Source organism: Enhydra lutris, unplaced genomic scaffold, assembly GCF_002288905.1.
Source record: "Enhydra lutris kenyoni isolate GAN:26980312 unplaced genomic scaffold, ASM228890v2 scaffoldscaffold9, whole genome shotgun sequence".
Classification (NCBI taxonomy): domain Eukaryota; kingdom Metazoa; phylum Chordata; class Mammalia; order Carnivora; family Mustelidae; genus Enhydra; species Enhydra lutris.
In genome coordinates, this window is record NW_019154093.1 from 79,885,317 (window position 1) to 79,899,029 (window position 13,713).

General features: G+C 43.8%; 1 protein-coding gene across 3 annotated transcripts in view; it reads right to left on the bottom strand.

Moving 5' to 3' along the window:
• The window catches only part of LOC111142848 (CD58 molecule), a 39,708-nt gene that overhangs the window by 24,169 nt on the left and 1,826 nt on the right, over positions 1-13,713 (bottom strand). The gene's annotated exons all lie outside the window — the stretch shown is intronic.

The following is a 13,713-nucleotide window of genomic DNA, read 5'->3' on the forward strand; positions in this document are numbered from 1 at the left end:
CGCGAGTCAACTGTTAGCGTCTGTGCCCGACCCCGTGCAGCCAAGGCTGGCTGAGAGCCTGAAATCCACACCGTGGGAGTATCCACAGCAAAGGAGCTAAGGCTTCAAACAGACTCCCGCCTACTCGCCCCCAATCTGGCTATTGAATATTTACTACCACCACTAGACTGAGATATTCCCGATACCCCAGAATGGGTTTAGATGCATCTGGTTCCGGACTTGACTTCCCTGTTGAGAGAGAAGAGCAGCTGTTAAGGGAAAGACATTAACGATAAATTAAAACTTGAAGTTTTTGCCTAGTAGCAATCAGGGTAATTGAAAGAACATGGGGAAAAAATCAAGACTATTAAATAGACCGATGGTAGGCAGCCGTGTTCAGTAATTTCAAATAAGGAGTAAATAGGGCCCGTTCGTCTATTGCGAGGATTTTGAAAACCCATCTCCCTTAATTAAGGGGGACTGCCCACAGGAATTCACCAGCAGCCTTGTTGGGGTGCTGGTAGCTCGACAAGACCACGTGGGTGGGTGGATGAGAGGGGCAGGATGTGAGGAGAGACGGTCTATCCACACCCACTAGTGGAGGCCTGAAATGTCTTGTGTGTGAATGAATGCAGGAGTGGGGAGGGCAGTGGGGGAAGAGAAGCGGTATGAGATGACCCTCGGCTGCCATCTTCCCAGGGAGAGGCCATGTCTCCTGGGCTTGAGAACAGGATGACGGAGCAAGTCGGGAATGGAGCCAGTGCTGGCAGAAAGCACGGGAAGGGAAGGGGGAGACCAGATCCAAAAAAGCCAGTTTTGAGCTGGAAGAAATTCTCAAAATCGTTTAGTCAGACTGTAAGGGCCTATTCAGCCAGAGCGGCCCCACCCCAGTTCAACTGCCATTTTGTTGTAAAACTTAAATTGACTCCCCCCGCCCCCTCCCAGGGGAACTTACTTAAAAGCAAGTCTGGGAAACCGGTCCCAGGTAACAAAGTCCAAATACAAGGGTAGGTCAGGCCAGGTGGAGGTATTCAATCAGTGGGGGCGCACACTGTCTCCCTAGTTACCAAGGAGTATGGCCCCCGCCCTTTGGGAGCCTTTTGGTGCCAATCCTAACCAAGGTGTGATAGGCTGGTTCCAATGTCTACTAGGGTAAATTGTAATTCAATTGGCCGCCTAGCATCACTGTGGAGTTTCTTGTGTGTGTTACAATCACCTGTGTGTGTGGCCAGGCCCAACCACATGGCCTTTGCTCTATAAAAGTTACTCTGGAAAACAGGGAGGGGTTGTCCTCTCTGAAGGGGCGGCCCCGACCCGTCTGTTTGATGGTCGGTCAGATTCCTGATGCTTGGCACAAAATAAAGCTTTGCTTGACCTTCGCTTTGTATCAGTCTCGCTCCTTTAATCACGGACCCATTATTGGGGGATCCAATTTTGGGGAACCCAACAAGACAACTCCCCATCTCACAGGTGAAGTGACAGGGTACCAAGAAAACTGAAGGACAAGGTCACCGAATGCCTCCTCGCTGCCCCGCGGTGCATTCCCGCACCCTCGTGTCCCTTTGTAACACCCATCACGCACACCGCAGCAGTGGTGCCGACCGGGCCGCACAGAGGAGTGAACAGGCTTCACAGTCACTCTGCAGACTCAGGGCGGCAGAGGGCCCGGAACGCAGATTTCCCGACTCTTGTGCTGCACCCCCCCTTCACAGCAGGCTCATTCTGGAAATATTTGCTCTGCAAGTACCCACTGGGCAGCTCTACGATGTGCGGACCCCCACTCTCCACCCCCAGAACATGACAGATGCAGTCCCAGCCTCTCAGAGCTTACTTTTTGTTAGCAAAGTCAGACTTGATCCAAATAATTGTACCAGGGGCGCCTGGGTAGCTCAGTGGTTTAAGCATCTGCCTTCAGCTCAGGTCATGATCCCAGGGTCCTCGGATCGAGCCTCACATCAGGCATCTTGCTCAGCTGGGTGCCTGCTTCCCCCTCTCCTGCTGCCTGCTCCCTGCTCCCCCTGCTTGTGCACACTGTCAAATTATTTAATTAATTAATTTTTTAAAACCACAAATAATTGGACCAACGTCCCGCTGCAGCTGTGCTCAGGGCCAGCAAGTAGAAACACAGGGTGTCACTAAAGAGCACCCACTTGGGGAGCCGATGAGGGGTTAGAGACGGCTTGTGAAGAATGAGGAGCAGCAAGTGCCACCAAGTGGGGTTGGGGGGAGCAGGCCCCTGTTCAGGGATACAGGTCCAGAAGGCAGGAGGGCAATGCCATGAGACAAGAGGAGCTGGCGGGCTGCACGCGCAGGCAGAGCCCAGGCCTTGCAAAGCCTCAGACAAAATTCTGCCCTGTATGTTGAGATGAGAATGCTACCAAAGAGTTTTAGGCAGGATGGTGACAAATAAGACAAACTCTTTAGTTAAAAAATGTGTTTAGGGGCACCTGGGTGGCTCAGTGGGTTAAAGCCTCTGCCTTCGGCTCAGGTCATGATCCCAGAGTCCTGGGATCGAGCCCTGCATCGGGCTCTCTGCTCAGTGGGGAACCTGCTTCCCTTCCTCTCTCTCTGCCTGCCTCTCTGCCTACTTGTGATCTCTGTCTGTCAAATAAATAAAATCTTTAAAAAAAATGTGTTTAAAAGCAAAACATACACAGACACATAGATATAATTTTATATAGATGCAGAATGGAGATATAGACATTTAGCACAGTCTTCTCTGACCTGTGTGGGTGTGTGTGGCTTGGATGCCTTACCCCATCTCCCAAGCCCTCTAACCACCCTCAGTCCAGTAATTTCCATTAACAACTCAGAATATACCCTTTTTTCCCCCTCCCTGCTCAAACCACCAAATAGAGACAAAGATGCATCACACATAATGCATATATATATATATCTATATATATATATAGATATATATATATATACAAAATTATATGCCTGGTCATGATTTAACAAAAACGGTCTTATGCATACTTTTTCACATCTTGCCTTTCCCAGCAAGAGTACCTCATAGAGGTCACACCAAATCCACTGGTAGGGCAAGACTTTCATTCCAGGGTGTGAATGAATCATTATTAATCAGCCGTCCACCACTGCCGGTCCCTAGTTTCTTCTACTACAGTGACTGTCACAACCATACCTGTGTCCAGGTTCTTGCATATTTATGGCTTTGTATCTATGGGACAGTGTCCCTGGAGTGGGGCTAAATTAAAGGGCAACATATTCTTTATTTAAAAGAAATTTTTAAAGATTTTATTTATTTATTTGACAGAGAGAGCACAAGCAGGGGGAGTAGCAGGAAGAGGGAGAAGCAGGCTCCCCACTGAGTACTGAGTCTGATGTGGGGCTTGATCACAGGATCCCTGAGCTGGAGGCAGACACTTAACGGACTGAGCCACCCAGGTGCCCCAGATTTTTTAATAGGCGCTGCCACAATGCTTGCATTTGCAATTTACATTCTGATCAGTAACATCTGAGTTACCTTTTCCTTGCACCCTGTGAGCATCCAGTGATCTTTTCCTTTTTTTTTTTTTTTTTTTGCACATTTAATTATCAGGCACAAAGTGACATCTCATTGTTCTCTGAATTTGCATTTTCCTGACCTCTAGAAATTTAAGCATCTTTTCTGTTTTTTGGTAATTTGGATCTCCTTTTCTGAGAATTGTCCTTTTGTATCCTTTGCCTTTTGTTCTATTGGCTAGCTCGTCTTTTTCTCATCAGAGTTTATGAGTTCCTTGTACGTTATAGAAATTTTTGTTATCTATATTATAATTCTTCTCCAAGATGGGTGGTTGGTGTCATTCCCTAAGACAGGGGATGTGAAGGGGAGCCAGCTGGGGCAAGAAGATCATACTTTCAGATGCCAACACTGGGTGGGGTCTGTAAGATTCCCAGGTGGAGATGTCCAGTAGGCTGCTGGGCACACAGGAGAGGATACAGACTTGGGGATCATTACATTTGTAGTGGCTACTGTCTAGCATTCCCTTCCCACAGTAAACTCTTTTCCACTGCACTTCCAAGACTAACCCTGAAGTAAGTTGCTGATAGGATAACTGCCAATGAAAAAGAAGAATAGGAGAAAGGGGAGTGAGTTCTTTCTCAAAGGTCACACACTGCGAATGAATGAATGAATGAATTTGCACACAAACAGCAGCAAAGGAAAGGGGTCAGCAGTGGGCTGGTTGCTTTGCTGATATCGGGGTGGTCAGAGAGGATGCCAACTTCCCACGCCTGGGGGGCAGAAGGGTAAGTGCCCAGACTCTCAGGCAGGTGGGCCCAGTGGAACTCTCAAAAGCCTCCCATATGAGCTGTAAAATGTAAATCCTAACGCCCACCACAAACGATTGTTTTGAGGGTTGAATAAGACTGAGAGTCTTTACACAATGGCTGAAATAAATGTAGCTTTCAACAGGGCTTTCCCTCTTTTTCTTGCAGTGAATCAGGCCACATCAACGCCTTTGTTGTGTGTGATCCTGGCGGTGTGACCACTGAGCGTGGTGCGGGCTTGCATCATTTACATTTACAAACAAAGGGAGAGAAAAAAATGCATTAGTGATAGCCTAAGCAGACATTCCATGCCAGCCTGCATTTTAAAAATTGTTTTGAAGAATACTGAATGATCTTTTAAAGACAGGGGGGTACCTAATACCAATAGATAGAGAAATCCTACATCTAAAATCAGCCCCAGCTCCAAATACTTAGTGGCAATGTCCTTGCAAAACATCACCATCACACCCAATTTTGATAATTCTTATATAGCTTGAAGTCAGAATTGGAACTCACATATTTAAAGATGAAGTGTCCTGATTTTTTGACTTAGAAAATATGGTCACCATAACTACTGAGTTAAAGAGGACAGATTCCCACTCCCAGCCACAAATTCCTCTGGGTGTTTTCCTTGGGTCCTGGGATTGACACTGACTGCTATTTTTAGTAATCAAACACTTGTAGAGTACTCACTATCTGCAAGGCGCCCTTGTCAGAGTTCTACAGATATGCAGGAGGCAGGCGCTATTTTTAACTCTATGTTGCAGATGAGGAAACTGAGGAACACAAAGATTAAGTGACTTGCTAGTGAAGTGGCAAAACTAGATTTGAACAGAGACGGTTTGAAAATTTAACCACTATTTTCTTATGTAGCCTGCTATGTGGCACATGGCTATTACAGACGTGACAGGATACATCCTAGAAACCGCATCTGTAGAAATCCTGTATGGGGACTACGCCACCTGAAACTCAAGCACGCCTCTGAAACCTGCAGGCGAGGTAACGGGCTCAGGGGTCCCCAAATCACTGACTGTCACGGCCTGAGGGGTCCTGAGAAAACAAGAGTCTGTGGCCCCCAGGACCCCCGGCTTGATATACATGAGGAAATTGAGGTTTGACGGAGCAAGAAAGTGATAAACCCAAATCCCCAAAATGTGACGACCTAAGTTTTGTGGTGGTAATGTTGCAGTTTGCAAACGACTTCATTTGTGACAAAGGGACATGGGACAGAGCTTCACAATTAGAGGCCATGAGAAACGAAGCTGAAGGGAAGGCCTAGGAGTCTGCACTCCCCATGCGCGATGGACGGTACCATGCGCGATGCGGAAAGGGGACAAGAGAGGCTTGAATGCGGGGGCGAAGGAAAGTGAGAGCCAAAAAAAAAGAAAGAAAGGGAAAACAAGGGACAGGTGAAAACGTGACATGGGAAACAAAACCATAGGTGCCACTGCGAAGCCTGAGAGAACGGGGAGAAGCAGCATGAACAGAAGTCCTCGGTGCAGCCCGCGGACGCCCGCGGGCACTGGCGCGCATGCGCTCCTCAGCTCCCACCCACGGGCGCGCGTGCAACTTGCAGAACTTCTGATTTTCCAAGAAATGCTGGATGCTCAACTTTTGTGGGGGAACTTCTCATTCTTAAAAGGCGGCAAATGATCCCAATCTGAGTTCAGACAAAGACAGGGTGGTGCTCTGTCTCCGCTGTTTCCCCGCTGCCTGGCCCAGGAAGGGCACTTGATAAATATTTGAGTGAATTAAGTAACATAAATACAACTCGACTAGAGTCCAAAAAGCAGGGCTTCCTGACAGAACCCCGGAATTTGGCAGCTCACCCAGACCCTGAGCTTGGGACAGCCCCCTCCACCATGTGCAGGCGAAAGAGGCACCTTTCCAGTGCCAGCCACCAGCACCACAGCCAGACTGGAGAGGCTGCTAGATCCCCACTCCCATCTTTCCCCCACTGCTATTCCTTTCAAGATGTCTCCTGCTTCCCCTTCCTGCCTGCTATCTGCACCAGGTAAGTGTGGACCCATGCAGGATGTCAGCTCAGAATCAAAGGTAACAGCCCCTATGGGGTCTAAGAAGATGCAATTTGTTTACTGAAGTCATTTCTTAGAAATGAAGGATGTGCTTTTAAAGTCTTCTTCTCTCTCTAAAATATATTTTAAGGATGGCTTGCAGATTTTAGTAGCTAAGATTGAAGTTGATTTGATGAAAAAAAAATCCCCTAAAAGTTTCAGTACCCGAATATATAAATCTTGGTATTTCCCCATGTTCAATATTCTAACGGTGTTTCAGTTAAAGACTCCTTCAAGCATGAAGACAGCAGGATTTGGGGGCATTCTGAACCCAAGTGAGCAGATGAGTCTCTTCTCTAGACGGGAGGTTGTGACCATAACCTTTCTCCTCTGTATCATGGCATACGGTCCGTTGACATCTGCCTGGAGTGTGAAAGTGGTGGCATTTCTCTCTACACACGTACACACGTTTACAACACAGAGAAGTGGCCACTCTCCTAAAATGTCTGTTATCAGATCATCTGTCCTATTAGGTTCATAGATATTAGCAGATCAGTCAGACCCCACATTCCAGTTTTGGGGTAGGAAATCTGCTCACCAGGTGTGTAGATAATAAAGAGGAAATTGAGTCTTTTTACTTAAGGAAGTGCAGTGCAGCTCGTTTCTTTAACCTAGCTCTTCATAAATCCACTCCAAATGAGTCTTAGGCCAACTCAGCCTAGAAAAAGTGACAGCATGGGCCTGAGAATATGGGGAAGAACATTCCAAAGAATGGGAGCCACCAGATTACAGAGGTTCAGAAGCTGACTGCGGTCATGCAGAGGACACAGAGCTGGTGCCCAGACACAGGCAGCCAGCTCCGGAGCCCGCATTGTTAGCCAGGAAGTGAGATGCCTTGGTCTTCCCTTGTCCATTCCATCCTTGTCCAGATCCAGTCAAGGACTTGTGCTGCCATGATTGCTAAAAACAGGAATCTCCTGCTCTCAGATACACTACCACTGCTTCCCTGTCTCCTTGATTTCAGCCTGAAACAGCAACCATCTGAATCTCAGAAGGTTGTAAGCCCCTTGGCACCCCCAGTCCCAGAAACAGCCTAGAACTTGCCCCACACGTGCTCTCAGTTGTCAAGCTACAACTTGACTCCTGGTGAGCTCCTCTGGAATGGAGATGTTGGAACCAATGAAATCAATTTCCTGTTGAGCTTTTCTGTCTCCTGTAAGGCTAAAGCTTTCCCCATTTTACCCGTTGGGCTGACACTTAAAGTCCTTTTCCCTCTCTATCTGTACAGTGTGCCTCAGTCACCACTAGTCACACATAACTCCTGAGCACATGAAATGTGGTCTGTCCAAATGGAGGTGTGTTGTGAGTGTAAAAATACTCACCAGACACTGAAGATTTAATATGAAAAAGGGAATGTAAAATCCCTCATTAATATTTTCTAGATGTTGAAATGAAAATATTGTGGCTCTATTACGTGAAGTAAAATATATTATCAAAATCATTTTCGCTAGTTTCATGTTATGTTTCTAATTGTCAGCACTCCTCCAGCCTGTCTTTCAAGATACTCATATACCATCTTGCTCAAAAGCCCCATTTGTGAGCTCATTAGGCTCAAAAGCCACATGTTCTTGTTGGAGGATATATCTGAGATCTACAGCATGCTTTGGGGAATAATGACTTTACTAGAGCAATTTAAGACTCTGTGAGCCTTTTAAAATCTATTCTCCAAAGTCTGATTCAAGGTATTTCTATACACTATTGATCATTTCATTAAGAATTTCTTTATAATCCCTATCATTTTCAGGTTATTTGGCTCATAGTTGAGAAACTAATTTATGATGACACAGCCTTATTAGTTTCTTATGAATCTGAATTTCTTATTATTTTCTGACTGTGTATATAAAATAGCATTTTCCCCCTAGTTTTTAACTGTTACAGGGGGAAAATGTTCAAGAAACTACACAGCAGTGAGCCTGGTGGAAATTCAGACACTAATCACAACAGACATTTTGAGGAACATTATAGAAGGAAGTTTAAGTCCACGAGGACCTGAAATGGGTCTTGAGAACAAGCCTATCAAAATAATTTGTTTCCTTCAGATGGGATACTTGGTCAAGGTCACAAAGGGTAGACCTATGAACTAGGAGCTCCCCACCGGGGGCAGAGAGCAGACATGAACTTATTACAGGGATTCTGGGCAACAGGTCACCTTATTTCCACTGATTTTAATTGGAGCCTCAAGTCCTTGGACTCAGATGTCACTGGTACAGGCACCAGTAGCAGGAAAAGAAAAAGAAAGGAAAGACAAAAGGGCACAAGGGCAAGAAGATTTTTTAAAAGGAAAGGAAAACAAGAAAACAAAAAAGGAAATGGTCAAAGGAGATGCTGTGTCTATAATAAAGTAACAAGAAGACATTTTCTTGGATGCTAGTGGACAGACACCAAAAGCTATCTCCAAAGAAATGCTAAGATGTTTTCTAGCACTTTCGTGGGGACAGTCTCCATATTTTACAACTCCTATTCAGACCTCAATGGGTCTGAACAAGTGGACAAGGTAGTATCCTGGTTTCACTTTTAATCCGGAGACAGGTTTAATTTGTGACTGCTGAGTCTAACAGTTTTCCTATGTAAAAGCTTTAAAAAACCTTCTGCACTTGAGAAGAAATCGCTTGATTTCTGCACTTGAAATCAAAAGACAGAAAACTTCTGCAAACAAACACTCGTGCCTCATGTATGCAGGCAAACTTTCTGCTTTTAAACAGAGGAACTAATACCTACCCTGTAAGCTTGTCTTCATTCAAGAAACACCTACAATTTCTTGGACAATAAAACAAATTCTTTGACCTGGTTCTCAAAAGGTGGTTCTAAGTCTCTTCAAAAATTTTTCAAAGCTACCTATCAAAATTAAACCAAAAACCTAGTCACAAACACAATGTGGGAAACTTGATTAGATCTTGGTGTTTAAAAAAAGACATTCTTGTGACAACTGGGCAAATCTGAGTAAGGGTGGAATTTAGGTGATATGATGCATTACCATTAATTTTCATAAATATTATAATGTGATCAGGATTGCACAAAAGTACTAGGGAGTAAAGTATGGGTGTATAGAGAGATTGTAACTGTAACAAAATGTTCATAAATATGTCAATAAATCCATATCCTGAATTCTACAGCCCGAACAAGGTTTCCCCAACCCCCTTCTGCAGATGATGCTTTTGAAAACAATCTTATGTGACTGCTAACTATGCTGTCCTACGTAATTTTACATGTCTTAGCAAAATTACACTGAACAATGCATACATGTCACACGTAAGAGATCACCTATGGGGGCACCTGGCTGGCTCAGTCAGAAGAAGGTATGACTCTTGATCTCAAGGTTGTGAGTTCAGGCCCCAAATTGGGTGTAGAGATTACTAACGAAATAAATAAACTTAAAAAAAGAGAGAGATAAACAACAAAAGTTTGTTTATCTAAACTTGGGTTGGGAATGCGCGGGTTCTGAGTCAGATGGATGTTGACTTCTGTCATGCTTTCACTTCTTTCCTGTGTGAAGTGAACCTGGACAAGGTACTTAACCTAACTGAACTTTGTTCTCCTCTTTAATAGTCTCTACCTAAAAAAACTGGTGTGATAATGAAATGAAAGCAAAAATCCAAACTACTATGCATAGGACCTGGCCCAGAGTATGTACTCAATTCCTGACAGCTACTATTATAACAGTGGGTCTAGTTTTCTTATAGGAATACACCACACTATTTTGACTCAGAGTATCTTCTTCCTAAATAAAAACACACAGATTGTGAACCTTGATTGCAGAAAGAAAAATGAACAAGTTTCACTTAATAATGTGAGATAATAACTTAAAAAGGAGAAATGCTAGACAAACACTGTATCATCTAATGTCCAGGTTTAACACACTGTATTGTTAAAAACAAACAAACAAACAAACATGAAAACAAATCAGTGAAGGAAACATTTTAAGAAGTAGTATATGGCTTTGTTTCTGCATACAGGGAAAGAAAATCTCTGTGGAGATAGCTGGCAAGATAAAGGAACTATACAAAGCAGCAACAGAAGAGGGCAGGTTCTGCTAAAAAGAGCTGAAGCAACAGTCCTTATTGAGCTTGGCTACCTGCATGGACTACCTCAGCCCCATCCATGTGGCATCCTGACGATGCACCCAATCCTGCTGGTTCCTGCTTCCAAACACACCCCCCCTGTCTCCCATCCAGTTGCCCACCCGCTCTTGCGGTCATTGCGTACCTGCACTGTTCCTATGGCCTCCCCAGCTGGTCCCCCTGCGTCTCTTCTGCTCCCTCTACAGACAGCTCTCCAGATTCACCAGAATAATTCATTTACACATTCCAGTCACTGTAATTTCACTCCTGTTCAAAATCCTCCAAAACGTCCCATTTCGCTGGGAGTAAAAAGTCACAGTCTTTAAAGGGGCCCACAGAACTTTATCTCTAGGACCTAGCCCTGACTGTGCTTACAACTTCCTTTCCTACTGTTTTTTGGTGCAATGGGCTCCTTGAATGCCCTTAAATGCCAGAAGCCCGTCTCAGGGTCTTTGCTACTAGCCCCTCTGCCTGGAATACTGCTCCCTCAGACAGCTGCCTGGGTCACTTAAGGCCACGCTCACCTGTTACCGTTTTAGGATACCCTCCCTGGGCTACACAGTGTAGAACACGAACCACTAGAGAGCAGGGTGGCTGAATGCAACATCAGACATTCATCCCATGGAAAACTAGGTAGCTGTAAAAAAAGAATGACAACAGGGGCGCCTGGGTGGCTCAGTGGGTTAAACCCTCTGCCTTTGGCTCAGGTCATGATTCCGGGGTCCTGGGATCGAGCCCCACATCGGGCTCTCTGTGAAGCAGAGAGCCTGCTTCCCTTCCTGCCTCTCTGCCTACTTGTGATCTCTGTCAAATAAATAAATAAAATCTTTAAAAAAAAAAAAAAAAAAGAATGACGATGATCTCTATGAACGATATGGAATGATTATCCAGACATATGGTTAAGAGACAAAAGCAAGGTAGAAAAGGGTATATTGAGAATGTTACTATTGTTACTGTTTTTGCATCAAACATTTGTATCCACAAAAAGAAGCAAGGATAAAACAGAAACAAACAGTACCTGTTATGACAGGGAGAGGGTGGGAACAGGATTTCTCTGAGCATATCTCTATATGGTTTGACTGGCATCATATTAATATTTCACCTACTTAAAAATTAAATCAAGGGGGAACCCTAAAACTGAATAGAAACAAACTAATGCAACTATATATTGCGTTGATAGCATAACCACCCAGAAGAAAAAAATTAATCCAAGTAACTTTTTTTTTTTTAAGATTTTATTTATTTGTGAGAGAGAGAGAGAGGGAGAGAGAGCAAGCACAGGCAGACAGAATGGCAGGCAGAGGCAGAGGGAGAAGCAGGCTCCCTGCTGAGCAAGGAGCCCGATGTGGGACTCGATCCCAGGATGCTGGGATCATGACCTGAGCCGAAGGCAGCTGCTTAACCAACTGAGCCACCCAGGTGTCCCAATCCAAGTAACTTTTAAAAAGACAGTATTCTGTACATATTCAGAGGGATATATGGATGAATAAAAAGAATCGTGAAGAAACTCCGAACTGTAAAGTTTGTGCTCGGTAGTGGTACTGGTAGAGTAGTGAGGAAACTATTTTGTGTTTAATGCATATTAGGAAAACATAGTGATGCTATGAGGAATAGCGTTCTCACTGTGGCAAAGGGAGATACGAATAAGGAATGGAGGAAGAGAAAGATGAACCAAATTATTGAATGAGGCTTAGTGGTAACAGGATAAACTCAGGACCTTGTGAAAACTTTCCCAGCTCTGAGAACTGACAGCCTAGAAACAAAGACTCCAGTAGCCTTAAGCACACCTAATACCCAGATACTGATTTCTAAATCCCATCTCCCACTAAAAGGAACAAGAGACTCTAATGTTTACAGGCTGAAGCAGGAAAAGGGTACAAAATGAGTCCAAGACATGCTTCTGTGCCAGAAAGTAGGAAGTTCTCAAAAACTGATGGAAACATGGGAAAGAACATGGAAGCACACAGGGGTTCCCATTTGCCAAAATCTGGATCACCGAGCATCAAAAGAGTTGACAAAAAAATGCCATCTTAAAAAATACCCATGGGTCCATACTCAAACTAAAAAAAAAAAAAAAAAAAAAAAAAAAAATTAAAATAAAAAGGAGGAGCAAAAGCTCTTCATTACTCAAGAATGTCAATGATGTATAAAGAAAAATAGGGATAGAAAATTGCCATCCACAAATATTTTAGTAGACTTGGAGAAGAATCACCACTGGATGCTAAAACAGCTAGAAGACTGCATGAAAGATTGTTTTGGAACAGGACAGTTACACAATCTCAAATGTCACCTGATAAATCACGTATTATTTACAAAGGGGAACAGGTGCCTCTGTGATAGAGAAATCTAGTGGATCAACTTAACCAAATAACCAAAGTTCTCCAATAATGGGACAAATAGGACTGCATCTGCTCTCTATTGAGATGCACGGAGAAGGACACGACACATCTATGGGACATTCCTGCAAGTTTTAACCAGAATCTAATCATGAGGAAACAGACCATCCAAATCTAGGGACACTATAAAACTGGCCCAGACCTTTCAAAAATGGTGATGTCATAAAGTACAAAAAAAAAAAAAAAAAGAGTTGGCAAGTTTTAGATTAAAAGGTATTAAAGAGGCACGACTAACCAAATGCAGTGTGTGATCCAGGATCAGCTTCTGGACTCTATCAGCAAACAGTATCATACTGATGGTATATCTCCTGACTGTGATCATGGTTTCATGGATTCCAGGAGACATACGTTTTTAAAAGACATATGTTGAAATGTTTACAGGTAAGGTGTCATAAGATCTGCAATTCTCAAATGTTTAGACAAAAAAAAATTATGTGTGTAAACAGAAGTAAACCAAATGTGTCAAAATTTTAATAACTGGGGATTCCAGGAGAAAAGTATGTATGTGTTCATCATACTATTTTTTCCAACTATTCTAAAGATTTCTGATGTTGCAAAGTTTTAAAGAAGGAAAAAGAAATATCAACCATGCCTACTCCCCTTTCCTCTGTATTACCAATCTCCGTATTAGTGTTTACTTCACCACCACCTAACATCTATATATTTACTCATTTATTCATTTGCTGTCTCTCTTCCCCACTATAATGTAAGCTTCACAAAAGCAGGGAAGTCTGTCCCTTGTTGTAACCCCAGTCCCTTGTATCGTGCCCAACACATAGCTGACTCTCAGTAAGAATGTGTTCAGTGATTCATGTTCACATTCTAGGAAGTATATACTCTCATTACCTTTCCTCACCAGTGAGTGATACTCTGTCTCTCTTTCAAGGCCAAGATAGTGAGGCTTGCAGAAGTTAGGCAATTTACGGAAATTATAAC